At 41.9% G+C, this 13,398-nt stretch overlaps 2 protein-coding genes across 25 annotated transcripts in view; one reads left to right on the top strand and one right to left on the bottom strand.

Annotated features, from left to right (window-relative positions):
* The window catches only part of CCDC158 (coiled-coil domain containing 158), a 130,090-nt gene that overhangs the window by 115,595 nt on the left and 1,097 nt on the right, over positions 1-13,398 (bottom strand). For 16 of the 23 annotated variants that reach the window (XR_001910607.4, XR_013533069.1, XR_004740862.3 and 13 more), the window contains exons 1-2: positions 13,006-13,173; positions 4,149-4,191 (exon numbers count right to left, since the gene is read on the bottom strand). The gene's annotated coding sequence lies outside the window, so the exon portion shown is untranslated. Of the gene's footprint in view, positions 1-3,194; positions 3,310-4,148; positions 4,192-13,005; positions 13,174-13,398 lie in introns of those variants that run through there. The other 7 variants (XM_035293494.3, XM_078367046.1, XM_035293495.2 and 4 more) reach the window with 3 other exon arrangements.
* Positions 13,233-13,398, top strand: part of SHROOM3 (shroom family member 3) — a 371,721-nt gene continuing 371,555 nt past the window's right edge. For both annotated transcript variants that reach the window (XM_078367044.1, XM_035293492.3), the window contains exon 1: positions 13,233-13,294. The gene's annotated coding sequence lies outside the window, so the exon portion shown is untranslated. The remainder of the gene's footprint in view (positions 13,295-13,398) is intronic.

The raw sequence follows: 13,398 nt of genomic DNA, 5'->3' as shown, positions 1-13,398 counted from the left end.
AAAGAAACCCAAAAGTAGGAAATAATAAATGCAAAAGCAGAAATTAAGATAGAAAACAAAAAAAAAAACAATTGGTTAAATTAATGAATCAAAATCTTGATTCTTTAAAAAACAAAATAGATGTGGGTGAGCACCACTAAAATGATAGAGGAAGATCACATATAAAACTCACTACTTATTTTTACATTAATTCATGATTATAAGCATAAAGTGTCTAACAATTTTAAAACCATGAGCTAAACAGTTTTTATTAAATGGAATTCCTTTTTATTTTACTCACATTTTCTTCCTTTTGATTACTGAGATGCCACCTGTCAAAGCTACAGTTAAGGATAGAACATAGCTACCTTAGCATGTTTCATGCTATCCTTTTTTAGGAAGTAAGTAGTAGGTAGGGAGATATTCCATAAAGAATTAAAACAAATGGAATGTTAGTCAAAATTTCTAGGCAATTTAAATGTTCTAAACAGAAGAGGCTGCCACTCGAGAAAAAAAAGAACCTTGACTATTGAAAGAAAAGGATTTTCAAACTGGCTTATAAATAATGACTCTATGCTGTGTACAAGAAGCATGCCTTCTCATTTAAGCAAGTTTCATTGTGAATGTTTGTTGTATAATTTTTCTGATACACTAAAATGATACATTTTGGGATTCTTCAGGATAATCAATGACACTAAGAAAGTTCAAATTGGTGAGTAATGTTATTATCAATTAGAGATCTATCAGAAGCATAAAGGAACAAATAGGACAGGTATAGAACTACAACCAAATACTGGAAAATCATATAGTAATTCAACATCAAAGATTTAGTATTAAGCAGGAAACAGAATCTAAGACCAAGGTAAGCAGAACTGAAACCAGAAGTTAGAGAATAGAGAAAAGATGCAAGAGGAAGGTTTGGTTTTAGAATATTCTAATGTGGAAATCACACTTGTTTACTTTGACATAAGATGAGGAATACTTGTGTTATTCATCAGAACTCAGTACCACCGATTCATAATAGGCTGTCGGAAAGCAGCAGTCCTTCAGAGGGAAATTTTTTTCTTAGAAAATTAGTAGTGTACAGAAGACAGCACAGGTTTATTCACTTAAACAAGAGTTTTAAAACAACCATTTATTGGCTGGGCGCAGTGGCTAAAGCCTGTAATCCCAGCACTTTGGGAGGCCGAGGCGGGTGTATCACGAGGTCCAGAGATCGAGACCATCCTGGTCAACATGGTGAATCCCCGTCTCTACTAAAACATATACAAAAAATTAGCTGGGCATGGTGGTGCGTGCCTGTAATCCCAGCTACTCAGGAGGCTGAGGCAGGAGAATTGCCTGAACCCAGGAGGCGGAGGTTGCAGTGAGCCGAGATCGTGCCATTGCACTCCAGCCTGGGTAACAAGCGCGAAACTCCGTCTCAAAAAAAAAAAAACAACCATTTATTTGTAAAGAGGATGCTTAGTACCTCTATTGCCAATGCTGGTAGTTATTTTATGTGTGTATTTTAGAGTAATAAAAATCTGCACTTAAATAATATTTGTAATTCATTTTCACTATTTTAGACTAACTATATATCCTCAATTTGGTCAAGTCATCAGTGTTTCTCTACTTTTGTGACACTTTTGGAATTGAAATATTTTTCCTATTTTCAGGCATAAAGGTTATGAAATGATTGAAGATTTCTAGAAAAAGCAAGGTTTTTTGTTTCAATAAATCATAAAATTGTTAAAAAACACTCCGTACTTGGTTGATTTAGGGATCATAACATGAACTTACATGTGTTTATTTTAAATCTCTGAGTAAAATACAGAAGTGAGATTTTGGCCTCTTCTGATATGCCCAAGGTCTATTATGAACAGTTCTGCCTGATTTAAAATTATGAACAGGTTCACATTAAAAGGAACCTTACATTTCTAACAAGTAATACTCTAGTAACTATTCTACTCTAGATATTTGATTGGAATATTGCAAAAAAAAAAAAAAGGCCTAAGAAACTACAGACCACAAAGAGGGGACTTTTGAAGGAAAATCGCAAGCCTTAGGTTTTGTAACATAGTTGAGATAAAGCACTTAAAAGTTATCTCCTGGATTCTGACTCCTCTTCCTTGGATTCTAAAGGCCATGGTGGATATGAACTTTTAAACTTTTCCTAGTGTGAATAATCCTCACCTTGATTTCTTTTTGTATGGCTGCTACTTAAGGTGGACCTCTCCTGTGATTATCTAGAATGAATGACTGATTTAGGATCCAAGCTCTATGGGTATTTTATGTGCGTTTATGTGTGTTTGTTTTGAGATGGAGTCTTAATCTGTTACCCAGGCTGGAGTACAGTAGTGCGATCTTGGCTCACTACAACCTTCACCACCCAGGTTCAAGCAATTCTCCCACCCCAGCCTCCTGAGTAACTGAGATTACAAGCATGTGGCACCACTGCCTGGCTAATTTTTGTATTTTTAATAAAGACAGGGTTTCATCATGTTGGCCAGGCTGGTCTCGAACTCCTGGCCTTAAGTGATCTGCCTGCCTCAGCCTCCCAAAATGCTGGGATTACAGGCATAAGTCACCATGCCCGGCCCAAGCTCTATTTTGATTGGGTACCAATGACTTACGACGTATGTTCTATTTAGATTCCTGGATTCTTCAACGGACTCAAGCTCCTAGGATGATGAACCACCCTACCTTCCACAGAAACCAGAGACTGGGGATATTATAGAACTGATCTATATTCTTCCAGAACCAGTCTACAGGTATGTTTTCCTTGGGAAATTCTGAGGTACCTCAGGACTGATTCAAATAAACATATCTGGGCTGGTACAATCTCAGAAACACAGTAAGGAGAACCATTCATGTTGAACAGCATTGTACTGCCTGAATTGCTGTTAACTGCTTATTAACTCCACATGCTCTTAGTGCCTGTTTTCTCAATCACACTCTTTCAAATCTCTGGATGTTGTCATCCTAGCTCTATGATTACTAGCTGTGTCACTTTGAGAACAATATTTAACCTGTGTATGACTATATGATGGAGATAATGAGTATACAGTATAAAAAGTAAAGAGCATATACCTCAAAAGAAGAGGAGTTAACTGATAACTCACACGCAGGCCTTCCTAGATAGCAACTGCAGGTCTTCCTATATAGCAACGGCCTCAACACATACAAAGTACCACATAATTGGATAGCAATAATATGAAGAATAATAATACTACCTGGCAGGGTGCTGTGGTTCACACCTGTAATCCCAACACTTTGGGAAGCCAAGGCAAGTGAATCATGTTAGTCCAGGAGTTAGAGACCATCCTGGTCAACAGAGTGAGACTCTGTCTTTAACAAAAAATGAAAAAAATTAGTGGGGCATGGTGGTGCTTGCCTTTAGTCCCAGCTACATGGAAGGGTGAGGTGGGAGGATTCCTTGAGCCCAGGAGTTCAAGGCTGTAGTGAGCCATCACCAGTGCACTCCAGCTTAAGTGACAGAGCAAGACCCCATCTCAAAAAAACAAAAACTGAAAAACTCCCCAAAATCCCAAAACTATAATTTAAGCAGCATATGTATATCAATTCACTTTCCCATACTAAAGAGCTATATTAAGTTTCTTACAGGCCCACTAACAGAAAGTGAGTTTAATCTGCATTGACTAAACACAGGGACTGTTATAATGTAATATGGAATTAAGCTATTTAAGATCACATTTCACCCATACATAATATCATCTAGTAGGGAGGCAATTTGGAAGAAGCACAGAACTTAGAATCAGGAAACTTAATTCTATCATCGGTTAACTGTGAGAGCACGGGCAGACCCTTTCATATCTCTGAGTCTCAATTTCCATCCTTACTAAATGAAATTACAGTTGTGTGTGTTTTTCAAATCCTTTTTAAGCAGTGGAAATGTTTCTTTAAATCTTCTGAGCCCCAACCCCACCCTCCTCTCCACCCCAGAGACACTTCTATGGAATACAGAGGGCTCTACTGAACATAGTCTGAAAACCACCAAGATAAAGCCCTTGCAGCTTTTATATTGTAGGTTATTCTGCCCTAAGCATCCATCAGGTTCAAGGCTTCAAGTTTTCTAAAATAAATTAGATGCAGATACAGATAAAATAGTCTATCAGTTGTATATGTTCGCAATTCTTAAATATAACTAGAAGTAAAACAAAGGTTACCTTAACTTCTGGATATTCTTATTTTCACTTATTCTATTAACACCTGAAAAACAAAATATTTAAAATCTGCTCGTTTATATATATTTCATTTACTGAAATTTGTTATTTCAAAAGTTCAATTTACAAATTCATGTTTAAAATTCATCACTTAGGATCTTGACAATATCTAAAACACACACATATAACAATGACAACAAGAAATGCCAAATTATTTTTTCCTTTTATGTGAAAATACACTTTAGTAGCCTACAGCAGGCCAGGCATGGTGGCTAATACCTGTAATCCCAACACTTTGGGAGGCTGAGATAGGAAGATTGCTTGAGGCTAGAAGTTCAAGATCAGCCTAGGCAACACAGTAAGACTTTGCCCCTACAAAAAAAAATTTTTTAATAGCCTATAGCAGCTAAAGGCAGTGGCTCACGCCTGTTATCCCAGCACTCTGGGAAACTGAGATGGGCAGATCACTTGAGGTCAGGAGTTCCAGATAAACATGGGGAAACCTCATCTACTAAAAATACAAAAATTAGCTGGGCATGGTGGTGTGTGTCTGTAATCCCAGCTATGGGGAGGCCAAGGCAGGAGAATTGCTTGAACCTAGGAGGCAGAGGTTGTAGTGAGCCAAAATTGTGCCACTACACTCCAGCCTAGGTGACAGAACGACATTCTATCTCAAAGAAAAAAAAATAGCCTATAGCACTTATCTAAATCATGTTTTTACAACGAAATGTGTTTAATTATATGCTCCCTATTGGCCCAATTCTAATTTTACTGGCACAGATCTTATTGGCACTATCAAGATGATGTAGCAAGTAAACCTACAGGCACATATGACCTAATATCAATATTCTCAGACCTGATCTCTCTCCAGGTACAGTCCAAACTAACTTAAACAGACCAGCCAAATACCTTCTGACCATTTTAGCTGCTTTTCCCTGTTTGGAAATGCTTTTGACCAGGCAACATCACTTGTGCTTGGTTAGAGAAGTAACTGGGTACAGAAACTTCTATCTGGTGAGTCAAAACAGGTCTATAAACTTTAAGCAGGTATACTGAAATGATAAACAACCAAGATTTTTGGAATAGCTGAGTGGAATATAAGCAGTTTTTAAAATATTTGAAAAATTAATAAGCCTGTAATTCCAATACTTTGGGAGGCCAAGGAGCGAGGCTTGCTTGAGCTTAGGAATTTGAGACCAAACTGAGCAACATAGTGAGATCTTGTCTTTACAAAAAAAATTTTTTAATTAGCTGGGCACAGTGGTGCATGCCTGTAGTCCCAGCTCCTCCGGAGGCCATGGTGGGAGTTATCACCTGAGCCCAGGAGGTTGAGGCTGCAGTGAGCCATGATCCCACCACTGCACTCCAGCTTGGGCAACAGAGTGAGACTGCATCTAAAAAAAAAAAAAACATGAAAGAAAAACATGAATATATTCTATGTGCAGAATTCAGACCAATGAATGGGAGTAAAGAGAGGCAGAGTCTAGTTCAAGGTGGAGATAAATTGTCTAAAGATTATAACACCCTGAATATATATATACATGGAGGGCTTCCTTGAGAGGCATTGAAGATAAGGATGGGTAAGCACCTGAAATGGCAACTGCCACTGGTATTCTTTCTTGGGTAGAGTGTTGGACTAGAAAATTCATAAAATCTTTTCCAATTTAGACATTCTATGATTTCTCATGGAAAACATCCAGCAAAAAGCTGTCCCAAAATATGATGACTTCTCACAGGTGACATCAGTCAAAAGCAAAGCCAGATAGGAACAATTCTACTGCTTCTAGCAAGTTTCATCTACTTTGTTTAAAATGTTTGGTTCTAGATAAATTTTAATAAAGTTTTTACTTTTTTTTTTAAGACAGGATCTCACTTTGTCACCCAGGCTGCAGTGCAGTGGTAGCTCAATTGATCCTCCCACCTCAGCCCCCGAAGTAGCTGGGACTACAGGCGTACATCACTACGGCTGGCTAATTCTTGTATTTTTAATAGAAATGGGGTTTTGCCATGTTGCCCAGGCTGGTCTTGAAGTCTTGAACTCATGGGATCTGTCTGTTCCAGCCTCCCAAAGTGCTAGGATTACATATATGAGCCACCATTCCTGGTTAAGTTTTTTTCCTTTAACATTTCTGCATATATGTTTACAGTCATATTAAATTTATCTTATCCCAAATCTGCTCTCTTCATCTCCTCACTAAACTTACTTTCTTGGATGTTTCAGATATCTTCGTCAATGCAAATTCCATATCCAATTAATCTACATATTCTGTTAAGTTTAACTCTGTAATATCTTTAACTCAGTAAAGAATACTTAGGTGGGGGTCACAAGTCATAAGGACAGAATCCTTGAATATGCAATTTCGTTCCATTTAGTTTCTTTTACTCCCATTGTACTTTTATGCTTTTTTCAGTTCTTGCGAGGCCTACTACAAAGTATCTCAAAATGATCCTTCTAGCTTTAGTTTCTTAAAATCATTAAAAGTTTCCTATAAAACCAGAGCCATCTTGCTGTCTTGCTCAAAGACTAAGGTTTGAACTAAGACTAGCACTCTTAGGCTTGCTCTTTAGATCTGGCCTAACCCACTTCCCAGTTCATTCTCTGGCCACTCCCCTGACACATACTGTGCTCCAGGAGATGTCTTACTTGCTGTGGCCTCAGTGAGTCATGCTCTTTCAGGACTCTGCTTTTATCTGTACTATTCTTTTTATCCTTCCTTTCTCTCCTGCCAAAAACCTCTCCAAATCGGCTTTTAGGTTTATTGCGGTGGCAATGCACATTGATCCAGTTTGGAAAGTCAACATTCTAATGAGAAGAAAAAAAAAATACCCAATATCTCTGAAAAAAAAAATGTAGAGGACTATATTTGGAGGACATGCTCCCCTTACTCTTCCCATATCAAAGGTGGCAAGTTTCAACTAAAGAATTTATGCATAGAAAGGACTTAGCACAGGGCCTTGCATACATAGCAAGCCTTTGATAACTATTAATTACGGCTGCTGGCATTCTGATAGTTTACAATATGTTATTGCAATGAATATAGTGTTTCCATAACTACTAGAGATAGAGCTGTCTAAAATCAAAACCAATCAAGTTTCTACCCTCATGAATTTATATTCCAATGGGGAAAGAAAGGCACCAAGGGAAAAAATAATCACAAATATAATTCTGGAGAGTTGTTAAGTACAATAAAGAAAACAACAAAGGATAGTGGTATACAGAGAGATGGAGTTGAAGCTCCTGATATGGTTTGGCTATGTCCCCACCCAAATCTCAACTTGAACAGTATCTCCCAGAATTCCCATGTGTGTGGGACGGACCCAGGAAGAAGTAATTGAATCATGAGAGCCAGTCTTTCCTGTGCTATTCTCATGATAGTGAATAAGTTTCACAAGATCTGATGGGTTTATCAGGGGTTTCCGCTTTTGCTTCTTCCTCGTTTTCCCTTGCTGCTGTCATGTAAGAAGTGCCTTTTGCCTCCTGCCATGATTCTGAGGCCTCCCCAGCCATGTGGAATTGTAAGTCCAATTCAACCTCTTTTTCTTCCCAGTCTTGGGTATGTGTCTATCAGCAGTGTGAAAACAGACTAATACAGTAAACTGGTACCAGTAGAGTGGGGTGTTGCTGAAAAGATACCTGAAAATGTGGAAGCAACTTTGGAACTGGGTAACAGGCAGAGGTTGAAACAGTTTGGAGGGCTCAGAAAAAGACAGGAAAATGTGGGAAAGTTTGAATCTTCCTAGAGACTTGTTGAATGGCTTTGCCAAAAATGCCAATAGGGATATGGACAATAAGGTCCAGGCTGAGGTGGTCTCAGATGGAGATGAGGAACTTGTTGGGAACTGGAGCAAAGGTGACTCTTGCTATGCTTTAGCAAAGAGACTGGCAGCATTTTGCCCCTGCTCTAAAGATCTGTGGAACTTTGATCTTGAGAGAGATGACTTAGAGTATCTGGCAGAAGAAATTTCTAAGCAGCAAACTATTCAAGAGGTGACTTGGGTACTGTTAAGGCATTCACTTTTATAAGGGAAGCAGAGCATAATAGTTTGGAAAATGTGATAGAAAAGAAAAATCCATTTTCTGGGGAGAAATTCAAGCCAGCTGCAGAAATTTGCGTAAGTAGCAAGGAGCCTAGTGTTAATCCCCAAGACCATGGGAAAATGTCTCCAGGCCATGTCAGAGACCTAGACCTAGGGACTTGGTGCCCTGTGTCTCAGCTGCTCCAGACATGGCTAAAAGGGGCCAATGTACAGCTTAGGCTGTGGCTTCAGAGGATAGAAGCCCCAAGTCCTGGCAGCTTCCATGTGGGGTTGAGCCTGTGTGTGCACAGACCTCGAGAATTGAGGATTGGGAACCTCTGCCTAGATTTCAGAAGATGTGTAGAAATGTTTGGATGCCCAGGCAAAAGTTTGCTGCAGGGGTGGAGCCCTTATGGAGAATCTCTGCTAGGCCACTGCCAAAAGGAAATGTGGGGTTGGAGCCCCCACACAGAGTCCCTACTGAGGCACTGGTTAGTGGAGTTGTGAGAAGAGGGTTACCATCCTCCAGACCCCAGAATGGGAGATCTACCAACAGCCTGCACTGTGTGCCTGAAAAGCCAAACTTAATGCCACCCCATGAAAGCATCTGGGAGGAAGGCTGCACCTTGCAAAGCCACAGGGGTGGAGCTGCCCAAGACCAAAGGAACCCACCTCTTGCATCAGTGTAACTTGGATGTGAGACTTGGAGTCAAAAGAGATCATTTTGAAGCTTTAAAATTTGACTGCCCTGCTGGATTTTGGACTTGCTTGGGCCATGTAAACACTTTGTTTTGGCCAATTTCTCCCATTTGGAGCAGCTATATTTACCCAATACCTGTACCCCCATCATATTTAGGAAGTAACTAGCTTGCTTTTGCTTTCACAGGCTCATAGATCAAAGGGACTTGCCTTGCCTCAGGTGGACTTTTGGGTTAATGCTGAAATGAGTTAAGACTTTGGAGGACTGCTGGGAAGGCATGATTGATTTTGAAATGTTAGGACATGAGATTTGGAGGGCCAAGGGTGGAATAATATGATTTGCCTGTGTCCCCACCCAAATCTCAACTTGAATTGTATCTCCCAGAGTTCCCATGTGTTGTGGGAGGGACCTAGGGGGAGGAAATGGAATCATGGGGGCCAGTGTTTCCCATGCTATTTTCATGATAGTGAGTAAGTCTCACAAGATCTGATGGGTTTTCCACTTTTGCTTCTTCCTCATTTTCTCTTGCCACCACCATGTAAGAAGTGCCTTTTGCCTCCCACTACAATTCTGAGGCCTCCCCGGCCATGGGAAACTGTAAGTCCAGTTAAACCACTTTCTTTTCCCCACTATCAGGTATGTCTTAGCAGCATGAAAACAGACTAACACAGCTCTAGTTAGGGTAGATGAGGGAAGGCCTTTCTAAGGAGGTGGCATTGAACTGAATGACAAAAAGGAGTCAGCATCACAGAGGCAAGGGGTAGTTTCTTAAAAGGAAATGCCATCACAAAGGCCCAAAGATGAGGAGAGCTTAGTGTTCACTGCCTGCCAAGGAAGAAGGCTAATGAGGCTGCAGGGTAGCTAAGTGGGGGATGAGGGGACTCCAACTGAATATCATGCTCAAAGGAACACTGTGCTTATCACTTCCTTTCCTAAACTATCCTGAGAATATGTCGGTTGGAGGAGGTAGAGTTCATGGGGCCTTGAAAAGACCACATACTGAAGATTTTGGGGGCTTATATTCTAAAGGCAACACAAAGCACTGGAGGATTTTAATTAACGGCATATGATCCTCTAGTGGCTGAGTAGAGAATATACTAGGAGGAGCTTGGGCCAGTTATAAACCCATTGGAGTAGTCCAACAAAGGGACTAAAACTCAACTCTGAAGTACGGCAGTCATTAAAAGTAGATGATGCTGGGGTTGGGAATGGGGATTGACTACAGATGGTTATGAGGGATCTTATTTGGGTGATGGAAATGTTCTAAAACGGAATTGTGTGCTGATGGTATAATTCTGTAAGTTTATTAAAAATCACTGAACTGTCCACTTAAAACAGATGAATTTTATGGTATCTAAATTATACCTCACAAAGCAGTCTGAAAAGAAAGCAGATGTGGGGAGTGTATTAGTCTGTTTTCATGCTGCTGATAAAGACATACCCAAGACTGGGTACTTCATAAAGAAAAAGAGGTTTAATAAACTCACAGTTCCACATGGCTGGGTAGGCCTCACAATTATGGAGGAAGAGCACGGGAAGTCTTACATGATGGCAGGCAAGAGAGAGCTTTGCAGAGAACTCCCCTTCATGAAACCATCAGATCTTGTGAGGCTTATTCACTATAAGGAGAACAGTACAGTAAAGACCTGCCCCTGTGATTTAATTATCTTTCACTGGGTCCCTCCCACAACACATGGGAATTGTGGGAACTACAATTCAAGATGAGATTTGGGTAGGGACACAGCCAAACCATATAAAGCAAAGTGGGAAGTATAAATTAGCTGCCTGGGTCCTGGAAGTAAATCATTAAATTTAAACACTGCATTTTCCTGTACCCTGAAAACTCCAAAGTATTTTTATTCCAGATGACTAGTGGTTGCTTTTAGCCATATTTTAACACATGGAAGCACTTCTGCATTCCCTCTTTTCCCCAGGCCTGTACCTCAGTCCCCAAGCGTCTGCAACTCTTACTTGATATACACATGATGGATAATCGATTATGATTCAGCTAAAAAAAAAAGCCTTTGTCACTTTTTTTTTCTGAAACGGAGTCTCATTCTGTTGCCCAGGCTGGAGTGTAGTGGCATTATCTCAGCTCCCACCTCCCAGGTTCAAGCAATTCTCCTGTCGCAGCCTCCTGAGTAGCTGGGACTACAGGCGCGTGCCACCATGCCTGGCTAATTTTGTATTTTTTAGTAGAGATGGGGTTTCACCATCTTGGCCAGGATGGTCTTGATCTCCTGACCTCATGATCTGCCTGCCTGGACTTCCCAAAGTGCTGGGATTACATGTGTGAGCCACTGTGCCCAGCCATTACCTTTATTCTCTTTAGCCAGAACAAATAGTTACATATTAATAGGAATACTCTTTAAAAAAAAATGGCTTTAAATGCCAGACTACCTCCCCTTCCTATGTACCACTTAAATATCTTTTCTTACCAAATTCCCCCTTCAAATCCTTTCTTTAGAATTCACAGGATTCAGATAAATACACAGTGATCTCCACTACTACCGCTCCAGCTGACGACCTGTAAACTATTCATCAGTACAGCATGCTATGTGATTTATGAGCACAGTCGTATGTATTAGTTCCCTACAGTTGCCATAACAAATTATCACAAACTTAATTATCAGTAGCTTAAAACAATAGCAACTTATTTGTTCATAATTCTGGAGGCCAGAAGTCCGAAATCAGTCACATGGGGAAGAAAGCATGGTGTTGGCAGTGATCCCTTCCTCCCTCTGGAGGCTCTGTGAGGGAATCAGTTCATTGCCTCTTCTAGCTCTTTTGGAGCATTTGGTGACTTGTGGCCACATCACTCCAGTATCTGCCTTGTGGTCATACCACCTTCTCTCCAGCCTGTATCAAATCTGCTTCTCTCTCTCTTAGGACCTTTGCGTTTGCATTTAAGGCCCACCTAGATAATTAACGATAATCTCTCCATTTCAAGTTACTTAATTACATATGCAAAGGCACTTTTCCCTTATAAGGTAACATTCCCAGGTTTCAGGGATTAGATCTGATATATTTGAGTGGCCATTATTCAGCCTACCATATAATTTGGGGCCGTCTAGCTGGGGGACAGGTGGATCACAAGAGGCTCTGTTTAATAAATGATGGAGGTCTAAAGTGGCTCTGACTTTCTAGATAACACTGAGTCCTCATTGTAAATGCACAACAACAGTAAGGGCTTTGAATACATACAAATAAATTGCTGTCTTCAATTTATTTTGGAAAATATATTAACTACATGGCATGGAAACCATTTCACACATGACACAAATAAGATAACCGTATTAAGATTAAAAACAATAAGCACAGTACAGAGATAAGGAGGACCACACCTCTCTCACCACTCCTCCACACCTCTCTCACCACGCCTCCACCCCTACCCAATGACCTTCCGCACAGAGAAACAGTCCTACCTAGCATGTCTCTGGGATATGTGGAAGCCCTGGTCCTTTTGTCTCCCTTAGCCTGCTGCTGAGAGAATCAGCAAGAACTGGTCGACAGTCAAAAAATCTGAGCAACAGCCACCCTCACTTCTACTTTCCCCTGACCTTGGAGTTCAACATGAGGCACAAACAAAACCTGGAGCAGCCTGAGTGGGCCTGGGGCAGAGTGTTGTGGAAAAAGATGGAGACTTTTCAGAACTCAATTGGGCTGCTAATGGGGGAAAGCTCTGACCCCCACATGTGGTTTAAAGACAGGGCTCAAGCTCAAAGGGCCCTTGCGCCAGCGTTTAACACCATTCCGTCTTGTAGGCAAGGCTGTCTGTCCCCTTTACCACCAAGTCTTCCCCATCTCCTCCCGCTGTTTGCACTGCGCGGTACACACGGAGTCAAAAGTCACATTGGGGCCGGTTACTTGGTGATTCTCTTCCCCACAAATCAAATCACTTTGCATAGGCCTCTGTGTTCTTCGAGGTCCAGGTTCCAGCGCCACAGTCCCCAGGGGTCTGGCGATCCCGGAAAACAACAGCAGTTCATTCCAGTAAAGAAACAATTTATTGGGCATCTACCATGTGCAAAACAAACACGAAGCACTGGAAGATTCCAGAAATGAACACGAGTCCCTCCCGGTCCTCATAAGAACCCCACCCCAACCACACCATCCCGGTCTCGGGCCGCGCCCCGCTTGTACCTGCTACTAACACCTAATCCTAAGACACCCGCCGCATCTCCGCGGGGCGCCGGCCGGCACGGCGGCCCAACCTGCGTCGACCGGGCGGCGGGACGCGGCGGCTCCCCACTCTCCGCCCCTAGGCCCCGCGGCAGCGGCAGCGGCAGCGGCGGCTCCTCCTCCTCCTCCTCCTCCTCGGCGGCGGCGGCGGCGCCGGAAGCTGCCCGCGCCCCTCCCCCGCGCCCGTCGCTCCTCGCGGCGGTGGCGCTCTGGGACCGTTGGGACTCTCGGCAAGGCCTCGTGGTGGGGGGTAAGAGAGAAGGGGGTTGTGCTCGGCCGCTGCCCAGTAGGGACCACTCGCACGCGCCTGCGACTCCGCCGGGGCAACGGAGCTCCAGAGTCCCCATCACCGCC

Source organism: Callithrix jacchus, chromosome 3, assembly GCF_049354715.1.
Source record: "Callithrix jacchus isolate 240 chromosome 3, calJac240_pri, whole genome shotgun sequence".
Lineage (NCBI taxonomy): Eukaryota > Metazoa > Chordata > Mammalia > Primates > Cebidae > Callithrix > Callithrix jacchus.
Note: the sequence above shows the minus strand (reverse complement) of the source record. Positions and strands in the feature narration are given on the sequence as shown.